The 14833-nt window shown below is 31.5% G+C and overlaps 1 pseudogene; it reads left to right on the plus strand.

The window, feature by feature from the left end:
- The first annotated feature begins 4839 nt into the window (after positions 1-4839).
- LOC150034313 (uncharacterized) lies at positions 4840-6263 on the plus strand (annotated as a pseudogene).
- Positions 6264-14833: the final 8570 nt, after the last annotated feature.

Genomic DNA, 14833 nt, shown 5'->3' on the forward strand with positions numbered 1-14833 from the left:
TCGGATGTCTAATCTGATTGGAGAGGGAAGAATCACCATACTTGTAGGTGTTGTATGTAACAGACCTCTTGCCAAACTGTTTGAGAACACGGTTAAACTGTTTTAAAAGTAAAGATATAGATTCAGCAAGAGAATCATTTGACTCTCTATCACAATCAACAGGCTCTTCCCTAACAGTTTATATTGAAGATTCTTCTCGATGTTTCCATTCAGAAAAATCTCAAAAGTAAGCAAGGAACCAAACAGTTCATTGACTCTTAACCTGGTTATGTCTTGAGCTTCCTCGATAGCAGTAACTTTCATATCAAATCTCTTAGGTAGATACCTAAGTACCTTTCAAAAGAGTTTTTCTTATGATATTTTCTCTCCAAGAGTGAAGGACTCATTTGCAATATCTAACAGTCTGACACTAAAATTAGCAATAGACTCATGATCATGCATTCTAAGGTCCTTAAGTTTTGATGTCAGCAATTGCAGCCTTGACATCTTGATTTTCGAAGTTCCTCATGCACAATGGATAAAATGTACTATGTTTCCTTAGTCGAGACACAAGTGTTAATAAGTCTGAATATGTTGCGATTCACACCATTAAATATGGCATTCAAGGCCTAAGAATTCCATAACGAAGCTTCATCTTCTTCTCCGGTCCATTGTGACTTAGGCTTTAAGATTTCTTTCCCATCATCAATTTTGATGGTAGGATGGGTCCACTCAACTATCACTACCTTCCATGTTTTGCTATTGATTGACTTGAGAAACACAGTTATTCATGCTTTCAAATAACAATAGTTAGTTTCATCTAGGACTGGAGGACGAGTAGTAGAGCCACCTTCTTTGATCTCATCCATGATCGAAGCACCTGAGATAAAGATGACCCCCTCTAATACCAATTGAAAAAGTGTTAGGATGACTCGACACTCGAATTTTAGATGTTAAATAGAAAACATTAACAAGTATTATAAGAACAGAATTCTAACAATAATAAAGATAAAAGAACACAGGAGTTGGTAAACCAGTTCAGTGATAAACCACCTATGTCTGTGGAGCTGGTAACTTGCATTATTCCTAGCATTTCTTAAATTTGTTCCCTAACCTTTGCCCTTCACATGCCCTAACCGTTTACCCAACACTCGTTCACAAATTTCTCTATCCTCAATAGGTGCACCTACTTCTTTTGCAATTCTTTTTAATACCATCATCGCATCCTATCAAATAAGGATGTCATAATATTATTATGGTATAAAAGAAAAAAAGAAAATATATAAACACAAAAGCTTACTTATATATTTCTTTTTTGCCACATCATTCATCCATCCATTCTTTGCATTAGAATGAGTGTGCTTAAATAATTCAAAATTACTTAACTTCTTACCATCTTCTAATTTCTACATGTGATGATCAAAGTTATAGAATAGAAAATATTGATTATGGATATAAAAATGAAATACATACCTTTCTTCTCTTGTGGCATAAAAATGTCAAAGTGCCACCTCTATGAGTGAATGCAAGAGCAGCTCGAGCCTTAGTATTTGCCTCAAAGATACGCTTAAAGTCTTCTCTTTCCCATCGATCACATAAATGATTCTAATCTGGAGAGTTATACTATTTGTAAGTTTTGTGTAAAAAATAACGAAACTCTCTATGTAGTACACTCATCTCATGTTCAAGATAATCTTGTACTATGAGATAATCCAAATCCAAAATAAAGTAATTTTAATATTAAAGAACAAACCCTGTTAGTTTCCATTTTGTCTAAAAGAAGTATTTTGTACTTTAGAAAATACAGTTAAATAACTTACTGAAAGTTTTTCTATTATCTCCTTCTTTACCTGTTTAGAGACATCTGACCACTACTCACACTGAAGAGGTACTATTCGATGTACCTATTTTCCAACGGTAGAATTCAACTGACAAGCCTTTACAAATAGGTTTTCTATCTTCAAGTTTAATTTTGATTTAAATGCAATCATTTTCTTTGACATACTTCTCAAGTGTAACCCTTCTAATCACTCATCGACCTTTTGTTTGAGTCCTAAAACCTTCATAAAAAATATCAAATATTAGTACATTTAAGTTTATAAGAATTTTGAATATTTATCCATAGAAATTAACACATTACCCTCAACATTTGAATTTATCAAACCAACTTCTTGCTCGCTAATAGAATCTTCATTGTTGTTATTTACTTGTGGGATGTTTGAGGTAGACCTACTATCATTTCCACGTCTAAGACTTCTTGACAACTTCCTATAACATAACAATAAAAGAAAAAATAATATAAGATTCTATACATATAATGTAAGTTTAAGTAGTTATGTATAACTTTACAAATAGTTTTATGTGTCACTGTCACAATCTTCATCACATAGTGATGTGTTAGAATGTGTGCTCATTGACTCATCACTAGAATGATCAAAATCAAAATCTTCTTCATCAGTCGATGCTTCATCAATTAATGCTTCTTCATTATATTGTACAAGTAAATCTACTTGATCTTAAATAGTCAATGGTTTAGCATCTTCTCTATTAAATGTTTGTAAATCTAGGTTATCTTTGACTCGAGGATAACATGTAGGTATGGTTACATCTGCAATTTCGTACTTTCAAGTTCTGAAATATCTCACACATGTCTTTGTTGAATTTGTTGAAAAAATTTCCAGTCTTGACTAAGTTTATAATCATCTAAGTAGAATACTTATATAGCTTGACATATAAGGATGAATGGTTTGTCTTTTTATCATCGATAACGAGTATTTATCAATGTAAAGCCATCAAATATCTTAATTCTACATTTTCATGAACTGGTACCATACCATTCACAAATAAAAAGATACACTGTCTTTATACAAATGTATTATAGTCTTATTATTTCATTAATGCACCATAGAAAATAATTTGCCCAATTTCATCATCATCAGGCATCAGAACTCCACTATTTTGCATGGTTCGATGACTATCACAATCTTTTGTATGAAATCTAGCTCCATTTGCTATACACCCACTATATGATCAAGCACAATCATTTGGACCACAAGCAAGGGCATACAAATCATCGAATATCATTTTATCACAATGCAACCTTTGGGCCTAATCATAAAAGACAATGTTTAGATAAAATAAAGTTATCTAACTTAGAGGTATGATCACGCTTAAGGGCATACCTTTGTTTTGAACCATGCAAGGGATTCTAGTTGTTTCATCTTATGCAAATCACCATGTCCATTATTTGATTCAAGTACTCTCATATGCTTCCTATACTTTGCAAGTTAGTCTAATTTTTCATTTATATTAAAAATATAAAAATGAGTGTTATAATAGATATGTACTCAAGATAAGGTCCACTTCATCACAATTGTTTAGAGTATATCAATGTAATTTCTCTAACTCATCAGAAGTCAATACTACTAAATCTACATTACTAGACACTTGTAGTTTTTAATTACTTGACGTTTATGTGGAAAAAAACGTCAAGTATATGATTTTGGACAAAAAAGGGTCAAGTAAAAGGGTTAAAAAGCGGAGATTGATGGAATATTTCAGATATTTTCACGCGAACCTTTACTTGACACGATTTTCGTGTTAAGTAATATAAGTTCTTACTTGACACGTTTCACATGTCAAGTATAAGAAGCTTTTACCTGACATTTTTTTCATGTCAAGTAAAAGGGTTAAAAAATTGAAGATTGATGGAATATTTCAGATATTTTCACGCGAACCTTTACTTGACATAATTTTCGTGTCAAGTACTATAAGGTCTTACTTGACACGTTTCACGTGTCAAGTATAAGAAGCTCTTACCTGACATTTTTTTTCGTGTCAAGTAAAAGGGTTAAAAAAGTGGAGATTGATGGAATATTTCGGATATCCAATTTATTAGGCAAATCATATAGCATTTGGTAGTTCCGGATAAGCGATCGCGGGGTCTTCGTGGGCGATCGTCTAGTGTTACTCAGCGATCGTGTAGCAGAGCTAAGCGATTATGTAGCCGAGCTCAGCGATCATATACCATTTGGTAGGCGATCGTATAGCATTGGGTAGGCAATCATATAGCATTTTGTTATTCAATGATCGTGTAGCAGAGCTAAGCGATCATGTAGCTAAGCTCAGCGATCGTGTAGAATTTGGTAGGCAATCGTATAGCATTGGGTAGGCGATCGTATAACATTTTGATACTCAGCGATCATGCAACAAAGTTGCTATCATGTAGCCGAGCTCAGTGATCGTGTAGCATTTGGTAAGCGATCGTATAGCATTGGGTATGTGATCGTATAGCATTGGGTAGGCAATCGTATAACATTTTGGTGTCGTCTGGTAGGTCGTCGGTCCGTGGTGCCGTTGGGATCGTTCGCTGTGAATAAGTATTTCATGCAAACACTTTTGTTATGTGTATATATATATATTTAATTGAAATGTGTATATATTTGTTATGTATATGTTTCTTTTTTAGTTTGAGGAGCACTTTGTGATTAGACTAGATGATACAGTTTGGGGATGCACTTACGGATGATGTTTCTTTTTTTTAGTTTGAGGATGCACTTACGGATGCAGTTTGTGATTAGTTTGTGATATTTTGCTGATCTGTTTGGTTTTATGGGTTTTTGTGATTCTGTTGGAATATAATGTTTGATTATTGGGACCAAATTTTGGTGGATTGTTTATGTTTTAGATGTTAATTTTGCTGATCTGCTGGTTTTTTGTCTTCAATCATCTTCTGCGAATAAAGATTCTTAAGTTCTCTATAAATATCAATTTCATACAAATTTTATAAGTTGTAGAAGTTATCTAATTTGAATTATTGTAATATTTTTTTTGTAGTTCCAAGATTAGCTTATTATAAGTATGGATAAATCATGGATGACAAAGAGTAGAATATCTAAAGAGTTTAAGTTTAGTGTGAAAAACTTCTTCAAATTTGGATTTTCCAATACAAATAATACTACTATACGTTGTCCTTGTTTGAAATGTGGAAATTGTCAAAGTCATATGGCAATGATATTAGAGATCATTTATATTTTAATGAGATTGATGAAAGTTATAAGATTTGGTTTTGGCATGGTGAGGAACTTCCTAGTTCATCCTTGCATGGAAAATCCTCTGAGTGTAGGTATGAAGAGAATGATGTTGAAAATATAAAAAAAAAAATGGTTGAAATTGCTCACGAGCAATATTCAAAAGATCCCAATGGATTCAAAAAGTTACTTAATGATGCTGAGAAGCTATTGTATGAAGGATGCAAAAAGTTCACCAAGTTGTCTACATTAGTGAAGTTGTATAACTTAAAAGTTAGACATGGATGGAGTGACATTAGTTTCTCAGAACTACTAAAAGCATTAAAGAATATCTTACCTTCTACTAATGACCTCCCTACATCAATGTATGAAGCAAAGAAAACATTAGGTGCACTAGGAATGGAATATGAAAAGATTCATGCATGCCCTAATGATTGTTGCTTGTATCGAAAGGAATATGCCAATGCAATTGTGTGTCCTGAATGCAGTGAGTCAAGGTGGAAATATGGTAAAGACACAAATAAGAAGAAGAAAATCCCTACCAAAATAATGTGGTATTTTCCTCCTATACCACGTTTTCAACAGATGTTTAGAAATGTTGAATGTACTAAAAATCTGACTTGGCATGCTAATGAGAGACAAATGGATGATAAATTACGTCACCCTGTAGACTCTGTAGCTTGGAAGTTAGTTGACACCATGTGGCCGAACTTTAGTTCTAAACCTACTAATCTTCGTTTAGCATTGTCAGCAAATGGAATAAATCCACATAGTGATATGAGCTCTAAGTATAGTTGTTGGCCAGTTGTTATGGTAATTTATGATCTTCCTCCATGGTTGTGTATGAAAAGAAAGTTTATGATGTTATCAATATTGATTTCAGGTCCAAAACAACCAGGGGATGACATTGGGATATACTTAGAGCCATTGATTGATGATGTAAAACTTCTGTGGGAAAGTGGTGTGCAATATTATGATGCTTATAAAGAGGAACTATTCAACTTAAGAACAGTTTTATTGTGGACGATCAATAATTTTCCAGCATATGGAAACCATAGTGGATATAGTGTCAAAGGTTATAAGGCATGTCCGATTTGTGGAGATAACACAACTTCATTAAGACTAAAACATGGGAAAAAAATGGCATACCTTGGCCATCGAAAATTTCTAGCACAAAATCATCCTTTTTGACGTCAAAAGAAATCATTCGATGGTCAGAGAGTTTGTCAAATCGAGATTATCTCTGGAGTTTGAGGTATTCAACTTTTCATTAAGAAAATCAATATTATTTGTCACATTCTTGTCATTTTTATTTTGAACTATTAAATTTATATAGAAAGTGAGAAATCAACAATAAGCACGAAGATAGAAGAACAAGTATAATCATCAGATTTCCAAAAGAGGTTATGCGAATCTTGTTGAGGAAATGGTACGAATATTCTTAAGTTTAACCATTTTACAAATATTCTTATATCTAACAATATTTTTATTATGCAAAAAAAATTACCTTTGTCCAGCGAATGTGATTTTGGACGAGCTAATATGTGGAAAAAAGCTCGGATAAACAAAAAAAAGGAGAGTATGACAATGGGGATGTCGAACAAGTCGCCAACTGAATAATAAGATTACCAATGTTACATTTGCATGAAATCATTATAATATTTTATATGTGTTATTGAATATATATAATTTACATTTAGGATGAGATCATAAAGAATGAAGATCAACTTTAAAAAAAATGATTTACCGAATGATGCTTTGACTCATGCCTTGAGTACTCCGGAATATGGTGGACGCGTACATGGGGTGGGTGGTTTCATTACACATACCGTTTACTTCCATACAATGAAAAGAGAGGATACACACAAAAAAATTGTTGATGGAAAATGTAGCACTTCGTAAGCGCATTAAAGAGTTGGAAGATCAAATTAAAAAAAGCCCAAGATCTGAGCATGGTAGTTGCTCCAAGAATAAAATCCAAAAGATTAAGGAAGGGAAGAAGGTGAAGGAGATGGAAGCTATTACTGTACAACCAATCTTGAAGGTGAATTGTATTATGAGGTAAATGTATGAGGTAAATTTACTATTAGTTACTTATAAAATTATAACTTGGTGGTTTTAGGAGAAAGTTTCAGAGAATGTGGGAAAGGATGAGGAAGTGATTGCTATTAGTGTACCACTGATCTTGAAGGTGAATTGTATAAGTCCCATGTTCTTCTATCTTATTTAGGAATGAATATTTTACCCATGTTCTATCTTCATTGTACTAGGAAAAAGCTTCAAAGACGATACCGAAAGACAATGAAGTTACTAGTGCACCATCCAATTTATCAATATCCTTGAAGTCTATTCTCAAGTACGCTGAAAAGGTAATGGTTGATGGGACTAGTATTTCCTTCCAACTACCTATTGAGCACTTTGGTTTTGGTCGAAAGAGTTATGTTCTACGAGAAGATGTGATCGAGTTTTGTAGCATGTAAAAAGTGAAGACTTTATCAATGGTGGCTTATATCGCGTAAGTAAATGTTATTTGTTTATGATATATTGTCATTTTATTAATTAGTAGTAAGTTAATGTGTTCTATTTATTATTGTAGGTACCTATTCTCATTCATTATTGTTCAAATAAAGGGTCGAAGTATATTTTTGTAGATCCATCTCTTATATTCGCGGGCCAAAATACTCGAGAAGTTAGAGCTCGGAACCTTTGTAGTAGATTAATGGCTTCTGAACACGGTCAATTAGTTATTGCTCCTCATAATCCCAGGTAAGTTTAATTAGTTATACTCATGTTCAGACCTATATACTCATGTTCTACCTTTTCCTGTTTTTTTCTAATGCAGAATTGTGTTGGGATCATTGTACTTAAAAGCTTTTTGTACTGTGTTCTACCTTAATGTAATGAGCTACCTTCATGTTCCATACTAATTAGTTGTGTATTTTATTTAGTGATCATTGGTCGTTAATTGTTATTAATGCGTATGATGATGTGGTGTACTATCTTGACTCATTGAGAACAAGTTCACGAAAAGATATCATATACATAACAAATATGTAAGCTAACTTTGCTTGAGTTTTTTTTTCGATGTAAAGTTTATTTCATTCTGAATATTATACTATACTAGTTGACAAATGTAGGGCAATGACCATTTTACAGTCTCAAAAAAATTTGCAAAGGACTCGAAAAACCACATTCTGGAAAATAGTAAAGGTAAGTATAAGAGCATTGAAAAAATTAGTAGAATGATGTTTATTTAGTACATTTGTATGATATGTGTATTAATTATTGGCTTTGTATTGTAGTGTCTGTTACAAGTGAGAATTGTCGAATGTGGGTATTACATTATGAGATATATGCGAGAAATTGTGATTAAAGAGAAGAATATTATAACAGATGCGATATGTACATACGCGGAATGGGTTGAATATTTATATTTATATATAGTGTAAATAGTAAATAAATATGTATATCTCACTTTCTATGTTTTATAGATTGATACGAGGAGCTCGTACTCGCAACTTCAATTGGATGAAGTACACGTGGAATGGGCTGAATATTTAGGTCACTATATCCTATAAATTGTGTATGTGGCTACATGGGAATGCCCAAAACTTTTTTTTTTGTAAATGTTTTGTTAAGCCATTATAGGTTATATACTTCAAAGAAATGTGTGGTAGAGGATAAAATTTTAGTCTTATGAATTTTGGAATATATAGCACATATAGATTGATCTGACAATTGTGGAATTATCATATATTGGGATGGGTTGATAGAGTAATGTAAATTTTTGGAATTATCATACTGTTGTATGATTCGTCTTGTAAATTTTGAAACCGTTCATGTAGACATGAGTAATAGAAGAATGAAATTGTTTATTTTAGTATTCTCAATTGTTACGTTGGATGTATTAGGCTGATATGTAGACTTAAAATATATGTGCAACTGTTTAATTGATGAAATTATCTTATTGGAACAAATGTAATGCATGAAATGAGAAATGAAAATTAAATCTGAATGTTTAATTTGGAAAAAAAAAAAGCATAGATGACATTGAAAATGTGTCAAGAATTAGATTACTTAACCCTTATTTTGTGTCAAGATAAAAATATACTTGACAAATAAAAAATGTCAAGAGTAATCACAATAATAAGTATAAAAAATTAATACATTTGAAATGTCATTAGTGTCAAGTGTATTATATTTCTTGACACGGAAAATATATCAATAATTATTTCTCTTGACGTTTTTACGGTGTCAAGTTATCATACTATACTTGACACTCGAATAGTTGACGCTTTTATAAGTGTCAAATATACTCGTTACTTGGCATTGGAAAAATGTCAAGTAATTCAAATTCTGTAGTAGTGAGTTAATTGCTGAAATTTGCCACCACCGTCATCGTATATGTCCAGAAAAAACTGATATCAACTATTGCTCTTCTCATCATCAATGTTATCATTGTTCCAATCACTTCTATTAAACCTTGTTTCAATTCCATGTAAATACATAGAACAAAAGTTTAAAGATTCATTTATGATGTAAGCATCAACAATTGAACCCTCTGGTCGAACTTTGTTTCTAACATATTGTTTCAAATATTGCAAACTCCTAATACATAACATTGAAACCACATGTCTTAAAAGCCTACAACATAAAAGTGAAACTTCAAGAATATAAGAGAATTCACATACCTTTCAATTGGATACATATAACTATATCCAACAGGGCCAACAATTTTGCTTCCCACGACAAATGGATAGCTAAATGGACCATTATGTCAAAAAAATACCGGTAAAAATATCTTTTCTAACTTACATAAGATGAGTACTATCAATATTCTTTGTGACTTCGATAAAATTATCAATACCGTCAGAATATTGACTAGACCTTTGATCTCTTAAATTTATCCAACTACAATCCATATCAAGTACAAAATAAAGTTAGGTATAAAGTAAACACAAAATAATAAATATTGATACATCTCGATAAAAACTAAAAAGAAAATGATTTCGAAGTTTTATCAAATAGCATATTTCTATATCCAATTTTAATATTTTAATAGAAATAAATTTAGTTGGAAAAGAAAACAAAGAAATAAAAATTAAAAAAAGAGAGAGAGAGAGAAATGAGAAGAAATAAAGGGAAATAAAGGAATAACACAAAATAAAAATAAAAGTTAAAAATAAAAAGAAATACATGTGACACATATAATTTTTTTAAAAAAAAAAACAAGAGTAATAAAGCAAAAAAACAACCCTATTTATCTAAAAATTTTCAAAACCACCCGTTTTTCCTTTTTTTTTTTTTTTTTTAGATGACAAGTGGTGCATGGATGTAAATGCAAATGGGTGTGAGGTATGTTCCAAACGAATCAAAAATTAATATTTGTCAGAGTGTTAGGTTTCAATGGGCATGATACAACTATTCATCATAATATCAATTGTCCCATCAATGAAAGAATGGGCCAACATTTGATAAAGTATTCATCTACATAACTTTATTCATGATAGCAAAAAGTGTTTCTTTAAAAATATTATTCTTTGCCAACAAGAACATACCTTAATTGACATAATTCTTGTACTATCCACTTCGAGATTTGAGATTCAATTTTCCCACCCTATACTTTAATTACTATACCTTTAAAAAAAAAAAAACATTATTCTTCTCACTCCAATTATTAAAACCACTAAGTACATATTATTTTGTAATCTTTAATTAGCTACAATAAATATTGTTTTAAAACTTCATTTGCTACCGTATTTACTATTAACTACAATTTTTACTATTTTACCTTCATCATTTTTTTTAAAAAAATTTTCTTACGACATTTACTATTTCTTCTTTAAACTAAAATTTATTATAACTAAAACTAAAATAATCTACCTTCTAAACACAAACTATTATAATATAGTTATAATAATCACGGATTATAATAACCAACTTATTATCTCAAATGCTCTCCGATTAAAGTTAGATATTTAAAATATAAAGGCAAATAGAATACTTCTCCAAATATTTTTTAACCAAAAGAATTCCAAAATACATAAATCAAAATAGTATTTAAATCTAGAATTTATGTTAGCTTCTTAAATCTGACTCTAAATTTTTTAAATATCTACCATTGTTCTTGGTGTTGAACATAAAAAGAAAAACATAACCATGTTTTTTTTTTTTTTTTTGTCAATTTTTTTTTCAATTTTTTGTTAGTGGTTTTTGTTTTCTTTTGTTTTTTTTTTAAGCTCGTTAGTGTTTATATAGGTGGACATTATAATCTTAATAATGTAAATTACGTCATAATATAGATATGTATATGATTGTTCGATGAATAATATGACTTGTATATGTTAAAGACCAAAATAATTTCTTTAGATTTAGTTTTAAAACTAAAATAGATATTTTAGTGTTTTAAGAGGATTAAAATATTCATATTTTCTAATTAAAAACAAAGTCATATTATCAGATTTTAAAGATCAAAATAGATAACCTGAGAGCTACAAACTAAAATAAAATAAATAGGTAAATTTAGAGATAGAAATGATATTCAAATTATAGGTATGTATGTGTATATATATGATGAATTTTTTGTTTTCACGGTCTTCTTAAGTAAATGTCGTGGAATGAATATTTAAATATATTGTCATTAACAAAGTTCACAAGGGGACTCGTTATCATCATATATCCTCGTGATTGCCATGAAAGTTTTGTCTCGCTTGTTGAATTCTCCTCCTCCTTCCTTTCGGTTTCATTACTGTTGTGATCATGTTCCATTCTGTTGAAATTTCTTGAATCTGTTCGTTGGTGCTTCGAACAACCAAGTACGGGGTCCAAGGGCGATGCGCCATGGTAGGAGTTCGTGGGCAACGCCCCCGAAACCTATTCAAAACTCGTATTTGGCATATTTATTTATTTGTAGTTATTTATGATTATGACCATAGGGTTTAGATCAGTAGGGCGCTATATAAACTCTCTTACCCTAGAGGCACCGTTTGTATATTAAAAAAACATTCAAAAAAAACATTCTCTCTAATAATATTGTTTTCCCTCCACCCCGTGGATGTAGCTAATACACCATTAGTGAACTAGCGTATCTGTGTGCCGATTCTTTTACATTCTTTTATATTCTTTAATTTTTGTTCTCGTAACATACTCACCCATCTATGTTTTGTTGATGACTTGATGATATTTAATGATGCAAATTGCAATTCATTGGCCTTCATGCAGACGATTTTTAGTTAGTTTCAAGTGTTATGTGACCCTATTATAAATGATGAAAAGAGCTCGTTCTTTTGTGATGACTTACCTCTTGTAAGGCTAAAGATCTTTCAGCGTCTATTGGATTTTTGTCATATGTAGATTGTTTGCCTCTGCTGGAGAGTGTTATTGCCTATGTGAAAGAAGTTGGTCAACTAGGACTTTATCTTAATTATGCTGGTCGATCATAGCTTACTCGATCTAATCTCCAATGCTTTCAGGTGTATTGGGACAGTATGTTTGTTTTGTTGGCAAGAGTTGTTCAAGACTTAGATCGTTCACTTTGCTCCTATCTTTGGAAAGGAAAGCTTGATAGTGTTGAGAGACTACGATTGCTTGGTCAGATGTTTGTTTTCTATGTGTTGTAAGGGTGATTTATGTTGGGATAAACTCTCTTATGTGAATCTAATAGAATACTAGTCAGCTAGAAAGAACAATAATAATCAAGTAAGGGTACAAGAAATTTTAATGCGGAAAACCTCCTCAATGTGAGGAGTAAAAAACCAAGGACTGAAGTCAAAATCTCCACTATAATCAATAATGGGTTACAACGAGTTCTCCCTAATCACATCTAGAGGCATACACAATAAATATCTCAAGATTAACCTTCCTGGCAACAAAACGGCAACAAATTGAGAAGAATAAAATTAGAAACGTCTCACTTGAAGTTGCAACCAATTTTTCACGATATCTGACTGTAGATAGCTCCAAAGAAATCTTCTCGGTCTAAATTGAAGACCCTCATGTCAAAAATATGTTGTCAAAATTTCAACTCGATCGGACCACGAATCAATCCCTAAATGGCTGAAAAAACGTTGCTGGTTGGAATGAACTTTTCTTCAATTTTCGCTGTCGTTTTATGTAGTCACGATCTGCGTGCATCGCCAAAATCGGTTGTTATTGTATATGTTAAACTGATTTGACCCCAGGGCCTTGGGCCTTAATTTGGGCTTTCACCAAAAAACGGTGAAATAAACCCAACAATTTAGATATCTGTCATATTCCTTCTTAGAATGTCGTTGCTATCATGAAGCTATTATGGTTTATCCTAATCTGTTTTGAATAATTATGGGTTGCCTGGATGGAGATCTACAACTTGTCCGGTCAAAGTATAATGGTGGTTGGTTCCACTAATTCTTCGTCTTGGTGTTGGTAGGTTATCCTTCTTGTTAGGGACAATCTACATCTTTTGGTACAATTCTTTATTGATAATGGTCGTCGTAGTTGAGTTTAGTTTGACACTTGGTTAGAAATGGGTCTTATAATCTAGCAGTATAGTAATGCGGTTATTTTGCATGAAAATAGTTTACCTTCATGCTAAGGTCGATGATTTCTTTTGACTTGATGGGACCTAGGATTGACCTTTTAACTCGAGAGAGCTGGTTGACCTCTACAAGCAACTTCAAATGATTATGACTGAAGTTAAGAAAGGAGGATTGTGTGATCTGACTCCCTTATCGCTCTGAAATGTTTTCAGGCGCTAATGCATGGGAATCCTTACAATATAGGCACCTTATGGTGATTTGATCTAGCGTCATTTGGTTTGGAGGTAATATTCCTAGACATTCTTTGATTGTTTGTCTTTTAATTAGGAATCGATTACAAACATGAAATCATATTAAGTAGATGGTGTTTTGATATCCCTAGTGTATGTGTTAAGTGCACTAGTGGAGTTGAATCTAAGAATCATTTTTTCTTTGATTGCACTTTTAACTAGACTATTTGGGTGGACATGCTCTTGTAAGGAGGATGTTCCTATATGATATCTCGTTGAGATACAAAATTTAGTTAGATTTTCCACTTTAGTGCAAGTAATTATTTGTGGCATAAAGTCTGGAGAGTCGCTTAGTGTGTTATTTATCATATTTGGTACAAGTGTAGTCTTCGTTTTCATGGAGCTACTTTATGTCTTCTCTACGTGCTTAGTCAGACATTTCTTTGTTGTTCTAAGTGGATTGAGGCTTCTATTGTAAGGATCAAGTGAACAAATCTTCTTGAGATATTTTTCCTTGAGTTGTAGGTGTCTTTTCCTTTATATGTTTGGTTCCTTTTTTTTTTTTTTTTTATCCTTGTTTGTTCCTTATATCATAGGTTGTATTTGTATTTTGATTGTGCCTTGACTTTAGACTTTAAAGTGCCCTTAATAAAATTATAATAAAAGATTAAAAAATAAAATGGTAAAATGAAAAGAAAAGGTTTGGTCCTATATTGCGATTTATAAATATAAAATAGATAATGATTAATTTGTAATGTGGATAACTATATATTAAATACAAGTTTCATACATTAATATCATTTTTATGGAATAAATATTTTAAAATAAATTAGAAACATATAGCAGAATAAACACAAATTTTGGTTTTATTGAAGTAAATTAACAGAATAAAAAAATTATTGACGAGTTATTATAATATTATTACGCAAGTAATATTTTGACATATTTAAATACCACATGTTTATACGCAGCAAAATTATTCCTATTTTGTTAGTTTAATTTTCTTTCAATTACTATATTTACAAAACTACATTAGGAAATTATTTTAAATAGTAAAACTGTTGAAAATATTTATAAG

Source organism: Benincasa hispida, chromosome 8 (genome assembly GCF_027475165.1).
Source record: "Benincasa hispida cultivar pf3 chromosome 8, pf3_genome.v1.1, whole genome shotgun sequence".
Classification (NCBI taxonomy): domain Eukaryota; kingdom Viridiplantae; phylum Streptophyta; class Magnoliopsida; order Cucurbitales; family Cucurbitaceae; genus Benincasa; species Benincasa hispida.